The sequence below is a fragment of the Ochlerotatus camptorhynchus genome, unplaced genomic scaffold (assembly GCF_037179485.1).
Source record: "Ochlerotatus camptorhynchus isolate MF236.1 unplaced genomic scaffold, CSIRO-AGI_Acam_v1.1 ptg000433l, whole genome shotgun sequence".
NCBI lineage: Eukaryota > Metazoa > Arthropoda > Insecta > Diptera > Culicidae > Ochlerotatus > Ochlerotatus camptorhynchus.
Window position 1 is genome coordinate 1 of NW_027040919.1, and position 11,386 is coordinate 11,386.

Consider the following 11,386-nt stretch of genomic DNA (forward strand, 5'->3'; position numbering starts at 1 on the left):
TGTAAAATACCTCTGGATAGTTCTTTGAAAATTTGTAGTAGATTTCGTCTTCAAGTTTACCGTTTTTGGAGGCGAACCAGCCCCAGGCTGAAAGCCTCCCTAATAAAGATAAATAATAATAATAAGTTTACCGTTTGCCATCAAACAAAACGCCTTCGAATGACGGATTGCAGCAAGATCTGGAACAACCTTCTACCAGTGGTGTACGCTCAACAGCACCCATAGATATCGAGTGTGAATCCATTGTGAATATCATCACATCGGTTACGTCTCTGGCTTCATCGACTTCAGCAGATTTTGTTGTTAATAGAATCAGTTTGTCCCATAATATTGAGACATTCAACCAAGGCATCATGGGTATCCATGTATCACCGATTACGACAAAGAGGCTGAGAAGCGCGTGTTATCCTCAACAGAAAACCAAAGAAATCATGGATGGGGTTAAGCGACACATATTCGATCTTTCGGAAGATGATGACCAAGGAATCCTCAACGCCAAAGCTAAGGATTACGATGAAATGATGAGCCAACTAAAGGAAAAATAAGCCGATCCGGAATGCACTCGAGAAGAAAAGACACAAGTATTATCCGTATTAGGGTAGAGAACTACTTCGGCCTAATCGCCCATTTTGGGCCTATCGAGCAGAAAACTTCAAATAAATCCATGATTTCTGAGTTAACATGTCAATTATGCGTTTGGTACGTGCTTTAGTTAATAAGCTGCCAAACGAAGTCAATGAGAACGCGTGATATGAAGGTTTGCACCCATTATTCCCAAAAACAAAAGAGGCGCTCCGACCGAATCAATTTTTATGTTCATCCGATAGGCCGAAGTGAATTCATTGGCGTTTCAATGGCGTTTCAATGCGTTAGGCTGAGTTTAGAATCCGTAGGCCGAGTTTGGCGCCAAGAAGTAGTGTTAGACTTTTGACAATATCTCAACGATTGGTTTCTTTTCTCAAATCTTACGGTACGTATGGAAAGGTAAATAAATTTGGAAGCCATCAGTAATAATTACATTCCGTTTGGTGCTAAACTGCGCTAGATTTAGAAATACTAAGTGTGGGTTGTGCTTAATAGGCCGGAAATGGGGTAGTTAACCCTACCGAAATCTTGGCCTGTACAAAGAATCATGGATGAATTCGGTGTCAACAGATATACTGCAGCACAGGTAAGATTTATATTTTTTTAAACACCATAAAGGAAAAATTAAAAATAATTTTCATTTTCTTTCTTCCCAGGTAAAAGATTTGGTCGCCGAAGATGGAATATTATGTTCCCCTCGTTCCAAAGCAGGACATGGACTGAGAGCAGAGTTAGTAGATACAGTTGTGAAATTCTACGAAGATGACGATATAAGCAGAGTTATGCCAGGCCAAAGAGATTATGTCTCTGTAGTGACGGGTGGTGTACGCCAGGTAATACAAAAACGTCTACTAACAATGTCGCTCAAAGAAACATACTTGCATTTTACGGAAACCCATAAAGATATCAATATTAGCTTTAGCTCATTTGCAGCCTTACGGCCAAAAAATTGGAAACTTCTTAGTAAATCAGGATCTCATAATGTTTGTGTATGTACGATTCACGAAAATGTTAATCTAATGTTGAACAGCCTGAAAAAAGATTGCATATTGTGTGATCGCACTATCTATATGGAACAACTTCTTTGCGATTTACAATCTAGAACAGACTTTTGCCATCTTCGAACGTACATGAATTGTTACGATACGTCATTATCCGAAACAAAATTATTAGAAATATTGGAAGAGAAACAAATATTAGAAGTGTCATTTGAACAGTGGACTACGACAGATAGGTGTAATATTGAGTTGAAAACTTTGCCTTCCGAAGATTTTTCATTTTTCTTTACGGAAAAGTTAGACAAATTAATATATCACGATTTTATAAAAAATAAGCAGGCAGAATTCTTAAAAACAAAAAACAAACACTAGAAGATGGCGAAGTCGTTGTTATTTGCGACTTTTCTGAAAACTACACATTTGTTCTGCAAGAAAAGTATTTTTTTTTTTTTTGTAAAATTGTATTGTTTATTCCAATGTCCGCACGTTGGATGGTTTTCATTAATTTTCGGTGCTCCGTCTTCTCATTTATGAGCAAGTATAAGCGATGGCTCGATGACAGCTGTTTCGTTGCGATGTTTAACCATATACGCTTCCAGTTCGTGCCAGGATTTTTCCTTACGACCCGTGGTGTTTCCGTCCGCTCCAAAAACAGGCGATGTATTTGTTCACTAGAGGGCTGCTCTCGAACAAATGGTAGGAGAAGGGGAATTTGTTGGGAAATTAACTTGAGGCAGGGAAGGTCTGCGGGGGGAGAAATTCCTTGGTTGAGAAGGGATTGATAGAACGGAAGGGAATCCCGTGCCTGCATGTGACGATTCACTAGCAGCGCTTTGCACTTCAATGCCGGTAGCTGCAGCTTCATTCCGCCAGATGCTCTGTCACGCGCCATTTGTTCCATTGGAACCCGCGCTGGTAGTCCGCGCCACAAAAATGAGCCCATAGTTGCCGTTATTTTCGCCGTGTGGACACAATACGGCGGGACGATGGATGCCACATACCAGATCTTTGCCGTTATGAAGGTGTTCAATAGTGTCACTATATGATGCCAGTCAATCGGTTGACGTACTTCCTCCGCTGGACGAGTACTCCTTTCTCGCGCGTGTCATCATCGATTCTGCGCTGCAAGCACAGACGAAACGTGTTCCGGGTGTTTCCGTCCGCAAGCGACCTCCCACCCCGTGGTGGGATAAGGATTGCACCGACGCGAACAGCGAGAAGTCCGCCGCGTTTAAACGCTTCCGCAAACACGGCAAAGTCGGGGATTTTGAGCGGTACACCGACCTCGAGAAAACTTTTAAGGACTTAATTAAAGCAAAAAAACGCGGTTACTGGCGTCGGTTCGTCGATGGTTTGTCGCGAGAGACTTCCATGAGAACACTCTGGAATGTCGGCAGGAGAATGCGAAACGCGTCTACACCGATTAACGAAGACAAGGAGTACTCGGACAGATGGATTTTCAGCTTCGCGCGGAAAGTTTGCCCGGATTCGGTGTCGGTTCAAACCAACGTTCGTGATCGTCCGTCGGGTAATAACGAAATAGATTCCCCGTTTTCGATGGTGGAATTCTCACTTGCTCTCCTTTCATGTAACAATTCAGCTCCAGGAATGGATAGAATCAAGTTCAACTTGCTTAAAAATCTCCCAGATGTAGCGAAGAGACGCTTGTTGAACTTATTCAATCAATTTCTGGAGCACAACATTGTTCCGGATGACTGGAGACAAGTAAGAGTTATCGCCATTCGAAAACCCGGTAAACCCGCGTCGGATTATAACTCGTACCGTCCCATCGCGATGCTGTCCTGTATACGGAAATTGTTGGAGAAAATGATTCTTTTTCGTCTAGACAAATGGGTCGAGTCGAATGGTTTACTTTCAGATACGCAATTTGGATTTCGGAGAGGCAAAGGAACGAGCGACTGTCTTGCGTTGCTTTCAACTGAAATTCAACTGGCCTATGCGCAAAAACAGCAAATGGGTTCAGTTTTCTTGGACATTAAGGGGGCTTTTGATTCTGTTTGTATCTATGTCCTTTCGGATAAACTCCACGATAGTGGGCTTTCACCAATTATGAATAACTATTTGAGCAACTTGTTGTCTGAGAAATATATGAGCTTTTCTCATGGAAACTCGACAACTTCACGAATTAGTTACATGGGTCTCCCCCAGGGCTCATGTTTAAGCCCCCTTCTTTATAATTTTTATGTAAAAGACATTGGTGGTTGTCTTAATGAAAATTGTTCGCTAAGGCAGCTTGCAGATGACGGGGTTGTGTCCGTTATAGGGCCAAGTGCACCGGACCTGCAAGGACCATTGCAAGATACCTTAGACAATTTGTCTACTTGGGCTATGAAGCTGGGTATCGAATTCTCTCCGGAGAAAACTGAATTGGTTGTTTTTTCTAGGAAGCATCATCCTGCACAGTTACAGCTTCAACTAAAGGGTAGAACAATCACTCAAAGTATATCTTTCAAGTATTTAGGTGTCTGGTTCGATTCCAAAAGCACGTGGGGAAAACATATTGCGTATCTGAAACAAAAATGCCAGCAAAGAATTAATGTTCTTCGCACAATTACTGGAACTTGGTGGGGAGCACACCCGGAAGATCTGATCAGGTTGTATCGAACAACCATCTTGTCGGTTCTAGAGTACGGTAGCTTCTGTTTTCAATCCGCGGCGAAAACACATATCCTGAAGCTGCAACGGGTTCAATACCGTTGCCTCCGAATCGCGCTTGGCTGTATGCACTCGACGCATACGATGAGCCTCGAAGTACTTGCGGGTGTTTTCCCACTGACAGATCGTTTCGCGGAACTATCCTTCCGGTTTCTTATCCGTTGTGAAGTAATGAACCCATTGGTAATAGAAAATTTTGAGAAGCTGCTCGACAGAAATCCTCAAACAAGATTCATGAGTCTCTATTACGATTACATGACGCTGGAGATTGGCCCTTCTTCATTCAATTCCTCTCGTGTTTGCCTCCAAGACTTTTATAGTTCCTCTGTAAATTTTGATCTAACCATGTTGCAAGAAATCCGTGGAATACCAGATCACCATCGGTCGATGGTTGTTCCCTTAATTTTTGCAAACAAGTACCACCATGTTAGTAACAATAAGAGTTTTTTCACAGATGGGTCAACTATAAACGCTTCCACTGGATTTGGAGTATTCAACGAATTTCATAGCGCCTCATATCAACTGCAAAAACCCTGTTCCGTATACGTTGCGGAACTAGCAGCCCTATTTTACGCAGTAGAGCAAATTGCCTCACTACCATCTGATCACTATTTTATTTTCACTGATAGCATTAGCTCGTTGGAGGCTATTCGATCAATGAGGCCAATGAAGCACTCCTCGTATTTCCTGACCGAAATCCGAGCTAAATTGAGTACTTTATCTAACTGCTCCTATACTATCACCTTAGTTTGGGTCCCATCTCATTGCTCAATTCCGGGCAATGAGAAAGCGGACTCGCTAGCTAAGGTGGGCGCTATGGAAGGCGATATTTTTGATCGACAAATCGCCTTTGCGGAATTTTTCTCAATTACCCGTCAGCACGTCCTCACCAACTGGCAACAAAAATGGAATGAGAGTGATCTGGGAAGATGGTTACATTCTATTCTCCCACAGGTATCGAACAAGCCATGGTTCAAAGGATTGGACATGAGCCGTGACTTTATACGTGTCATATCAAGGCTCATGTCCAATCACTACTCGTTAGACTCGCATTTCTTCCGAATCGGGCTCGCAGGCAGCAATTTGTGCGCTTGTGGTAGTGGCTATCACGATATCGACCACGTACTTTGGTCATGTACCCTCCATTGTGTTGCTAGATCCGAGTTATCCGCATCCCTCAGGGCCCGAGGAAAACAACCCATGCGGCGTTGGCGAGCCGAGATCTCGACTATTGCAATTTAATATATGTGTTTTTAAAACGGATAGATCTGAGGATTTAGTAGTTAGTGTCATCTTGTGTTCCCCCAAGTTGTTAGCTGCCCATCGGTGTACCCCCATGTTTGTCTTTTTCATCAGTTGGTCGCTTAGTTCGAGATCAAGAGCACATTGCTCTCCAAACCTTGTGTTCTCAATCCCTACCCTGCCATCCATTTGTTACAATTTGTTACCCCTAACCTCGAAATAGCCGCGAGTAATCGGCCCCCGCTTTACTAACGTTAGTCTTAAGAAATTTTGTAACCTAAACAATGAATATCGGCTCCGCAAAGCTACGGCAAATGAGCCTAGAAAAATAAACACATTAAAAAAAAAATAGTGTCACTTTTTGTTGAAGATTGAGATTCCTCAGCGAGTGCAACCACAACTGCTGTGCGAATTTGGATACAAGCACATCCCAATTAATTTTAATCATTGCGCGAATTGAATTGGTAAAAAACACGCCCAGGATCTTTACCTTTTCTGCAGTTTGCAACCACGGCACATTCAGTGGATCTCCATCAATGAGCCCGACGTCGATTGCAACCGTTTTCAGTCTGTTTAGTTTTGCACCGGCGGCTCGTTCAAAATCGTCAAAGAGTCCATTGATGCGTTCAATCACATTTATATTGGTGACTATCACAGATACATCATCCGCATACGCCACCACTAGGTCAGTACCGAGTTGTCGCTCTAGCTGTTGCAGGAACGGATGAAGATAAATGACAAAAAGTAACATCGACAACGGGTCTCCCTGTCGGACCGACCGTTCGATGGGGAAACGCTGCGAAAGATGTCCATTAACTAGCAAACGAGAAAAGGATTGATCGGCAATTCGTGCAAGTAAACTGACGAAGGTTGTGTTTATTCCCAGCTGCCGCATTGTTTCGTGAAGGAAAGAAAGGGATACCCGATCGAAAGCATGGTCGAGATCGTAGCTAATCAGCTTCCCTTTTTGCTTCCTCGCTATCAGTTGAGCAATTCGATCTTTCAGAGAAAGAGTGGCTTCGAAAATTGAATGCCCATTGTTGGAACATTTTTGTGCACCACTCAGCACGCGGTGAGTCCTCATCACGAGCTCGAGACGTGCTTTCAGAATCCTACTGAGAATTTTAAAGTCCGCATTCAGAAGACTGATCGGGCGGTATCCTCGAGCGGTGTTTGCCGTTCCTCTCTTTCGCACTAACACAATTACTCCGTTGGCGAACTCAGGGGGTAGCTCATTTGTCAGAGCCTCATTTAATACGAGGTTCAGTTCTCGGTGGATGACATCGAATGTACGTTGGTAAAATTCGACGGGTAGCCCGTCGCTTCCTGCAGCCTTCCTTTTAGCCGATGTACGAATAGACGACAAAATCTCGGATGTTGTAATTTCTGCCACGCAAGCTTCGTTGCACTCGTCATTTTCGGGTACCACTCTCTCGCATTGGAAAGGGTGCCGTGCTCCATCATTTTCTTCTGTCGCTGTGTATAATTCCTTGAAGTAACGAAACAGATGGTTTTCGATTGCTTCGGAGGCGTTTAGAGTTTCGTTGTTTTCGCCACGCAGCTCTGTGATAACGGTTTTTTTCCTCCGTCGGTCTCCTAGCTGAAACGTTCTAATGTTTTCACCTACAATGAAGGTATCGTTGATGCGCATGAAGTTCTGCGAGAAGCTGCGCTGGTGTGCGAGCATCTGTGCTTTCACGCGGTTAATCGTAGCTATCATCGCTGGATTCTGGAAATAACCATCATACGCTTGCTGAAGCTGCGCGTACAGTCGTTGGTGTTCTGCATTAAACTCGCCGTATGCCTCGCGAGATTTCCATCGGAAGAAGGACTGGATTTTCGGCTTAGCGTATGACAGCCACCATGTGATCCAATTTGGAAAGTTCCGTCTCTGTCGGGTTACATATTGCCATGTAATCTGGAACTCGCCGACGTTTTCTGCATTCAGAAGGTGAGGACGCAATGACCAATAACCGCGACCAGGTTCGCGGCCAAGGCTGGGAAGACATATTCGAGCAGTAAGCGCTTTGTGATTCGTGAACGAACACACATGTGTGGCTGCATTTCGCAGTTTTGTGCAGAGTCCATTGCTGACGTACATGCGATCGAGCCGAGAGACAGAGTTGTGTGTTATATATGTGGGCGAGGGGGTCGTGGGATACAGACTCACCCAGGCGTCGCTTAGTTGAAGCTGCTGTATGGTGGATTGGAGAGCGGGGCTGTTATTGTAGCCCGACGAGTCACATGGTCGCAGTCCACAGTTGAAGTCGCCGGCGAGGAGTATATTTTCTGTATTGTGCCGCAGATAGTAAGCAATGGTATTATTGAAAAAACTCTCTCGTTCGGCGCGCATGGCTGTGCCCGACGGTGCATATTAGAGTCGGTGTATAATGAGTCACGCCAAGAGAAAAACAGTTGAACTCGCAACACGGTTTTTGAAAGATTCCCTTTATTTTAACTTGGCAACAGAGGACTTCTGCATCAACTTCAAATGACTTCTAACGAGGAAAAAAATTAACGGCTGTAGTAAATCATTATATCAGTGATTTTGTCGAATTATCTTAAAGAAAAATAGTAGAAATTGTCATTACTGATCATTACAAAACGTATCGCATGTCAAATGTAATGCTCACTGCGTGTATATGATCATTTCTTCGATTATATTTTATATTTAATTGCAATACCTTTCGTGGACCTTTCATAGCATCGTAATGCTTGTTTACTTTGCACGATAGGTAGCCGGTTTGACAGTTCAATAGGTAGACTTGGCTTCACTCTTGGCGTGACTCATTGTACACCGACTCAATATGTTGGCTAGAGTCGTGTTTTCGATGCGGAGAGCAACAAGTCGTCCATCTAAGCTCTTCTCGACATGAGAGAAACGTATGTACTCCTTCAGTGCTATCGCCGTTCCTTGTGTGATCAACGTTTGCGACGAGGTTGTAGCCAGGAATGAAGAGCTGCTCGTTCTCCACTTCTTGCAGAAAAACGATGTCGAGTTCCATCGTTCTACAAAAAGTTCGGAGGGCGTTGAGTTTCGTTTCGTTGGTGATCGTGTTTATATTTATGGTGGCAACGTTGTAACTGGCGAACTGATCCATTTTCAAAAGTCCTGATCTCGCTCGTCGTCGCTGCCGTCTCGCCGTTTCCTAGTTTGGCGGCGCCCTCTCGAACGTGTGCTGTTGGTTGACATTGCTGATTCGTCTGTCTCGTTGCCATCGGCTTTGCCAGTAACAGGAGGTTGTTGACCAGAAGTACTAGACAACGACCTGCTATCCGATGGTTGCTTCGAACCCGATATGGGTATGATCGGGGTAGTAAGCGGTGGAAAATGTAGTTCCGATTGTGTGTCGATCGGTTTTGTTGCAGGTACCGGCATCAGCTGCTGCTGCTGCTGCTTCTGCTTCTTCGGTGGCGGGTATCTCAGTCCCGACGTAGATTGACTCGGCAACGCTGGTTTTGAGGCTGGCGGCTTCGCAATTGTTTTTGTTGACATTGCTGCTGGCTGTTTCGTGGCATCGGCAAACGATTTTTGAACAAGCAGCTTTTTGTTCTGTACGCAGGACGCGCCGATGTGGATGAATTCCCGACAGTGTCGGCAGGTTTGACGTTGGCCAAAATAAGATAGGAACGTCGATTTACCATCTACAAAGACCCACGACTCAATGTTGTGCTTTACAATCATTTTCTCAATCCGAACACCAGTGGAGATATTCGGAAATTGATATTGTTGATCGCTACCGCACATCTGTTCACGCACTGAGATGACGTCACCGTAAGCGGATAGGAATTTTGTGATCGCATCGTCCGACACGTCCTCAGACAGATCGAATATCTTCACCTCCACTGCTCCGTCCTCCATCGTTATTCGCAGGGGGATCTTCTTCTCTCCCTCCACTATCACTTCGTGTTTTCCGTCGTGTTCTTCGCACACTTTTTGTGCCAACGCCAGGTCGACGACCTTCACGAAAGCACATCCGAGACTTCGGCTACACTGAATTCGTATCACTTCACCTGGCTTTAAGCCCAGAACAGTTCCAACGAAATTTTGCACCTTCGCATAGTCCGGTTTTTTTGGCAAAGCCGCATAATCTATGCGGAATGTGTTCTCGCGGCGCACCATCGCAGAGTCGTAGTACGCAGAAACACACAACGGCTCGGCGATGAGATAACGCAGCGAAACGAAAAGAATTTAAGCTTGGTATCGACTTCCAGAATTAGCTGTAGCGTATAAGCGTCTGCTTGGCTCTGAAGTTGAGCGGTAACTAGGTTCAAAGCTATCATTGGAATAATTCTCAATGTACAATTCATCCATTTGTCGTTTATTTTAATGATAATGGTACACTAAACCATTTAAGTTTTGTGGTTATTTCGGACATTTCAAAGCATGACACAGTAGCAGTTCAGTTGTTTATCTCAAAATTATTAGAATTTTTAAAGTCGCAAATAACAGTCCAAAAGTGTATTTTTATGTCAGATGGAGCAGCATCACAATACAAAAACATAACAAATTTTGCTAGCCTTTGTGGATTTAAAGATAAGCATAATGTAGCAATTGAATGGCATTTTTTTGCAACTTCACACGGCAAAGGTCCTTGTGATGCGATTGGCGGTACCCTTAAGAGAATGGCAACCAGAGCAAGTTTAGCTAAGCAACACGAGCACCCTATAACGAACCCTAAACAACTGTACGACTGGGCAAATAGTCGTAAAGAAGATCTTCAAACAAAAATGTCATTTTGTTATGTTTCTACGGAAGAATACAAAAAGGCTGACACGGAATTTGATCCAATTTTTAAGAAAGTGAAACCAATTCCTGGAACTCGAAAATATCATTGCTATATTCCAGTTTCAAACAACCAAATTGCAGTAAAAATATTCTCTAATTCAAACGATACACCCTAATTATTCAATGTATTCAAATAATATGAGTTGTAAAATAAAATAATAAATATATACTGTTTCTTATCTCAACAAATCTTTCATTTGACCACATCAACGTGCTTCTCTTCCGCTGCCTCTAGATAGAAACGGGTAAGTCTGACAGCTACCATATCTGAGAATGAATTGTTTGTTTTTTAATATACAATCATGAAAAAAAATCTCGTTGCTGGACATTTCGACGAACATTTGAAAATGGCCTAAAATGTTGAAAATTGTTATAATTATATTTTTTTAATTCGCATTAACTTGAGAACGGCTGGACTTAGGAAAAAAGTTTCTGTATGCAAAGTTATCGAAAATTATGCGTAGAATCCAAATAAATTATTATTTTACTATAAAATATGCATTTTCATCAACTTGTAAAAATCAACAAAAATTTAAAAATTATAGATTTCTTTTTAAGAAAGTTACGAGGAAAGTTACCAGCATACACTTTTCACGAAATTTAAGGGTATTCCATCAATTTTCTTGAATTTTTTTTTATTAAGATCGAAGGGGGGGGGGGTGTTTTGAGATAATCATCGTTTTACGTTTTTTAAATACTAATTTACGAAGTTTTTTCTTTCAGTGTATTTTTTTCGCAAAGACAATTTACCTAAAACTTTTTCTCATATGCCATTTTCATCAGATCAATTGTTTTCAAGTTATGATTTTTTGCAAAAAATTAATCCATTTTTTATACGCCCTTTTCAAAAGTTACTCTGGAGGAAAAAATCATATTTAAATGAAAAATGCAACCATTAGTAGCAGCGAACACGTGAGCAATGTTTCATTCAAATCAGAAGTGGTCGAGACAAAATTGACATTTTTTTTACGATTTGAGCTGGAAATGCTCTATATGTAATCAAAGAACCATTGCTTCAAAAAGGCTAGAAGATCTTTGAAATTCAGACCAGGCATTTGGTAAAATCAAATTTACGTGTAGTGCAGTTCTTCATCAA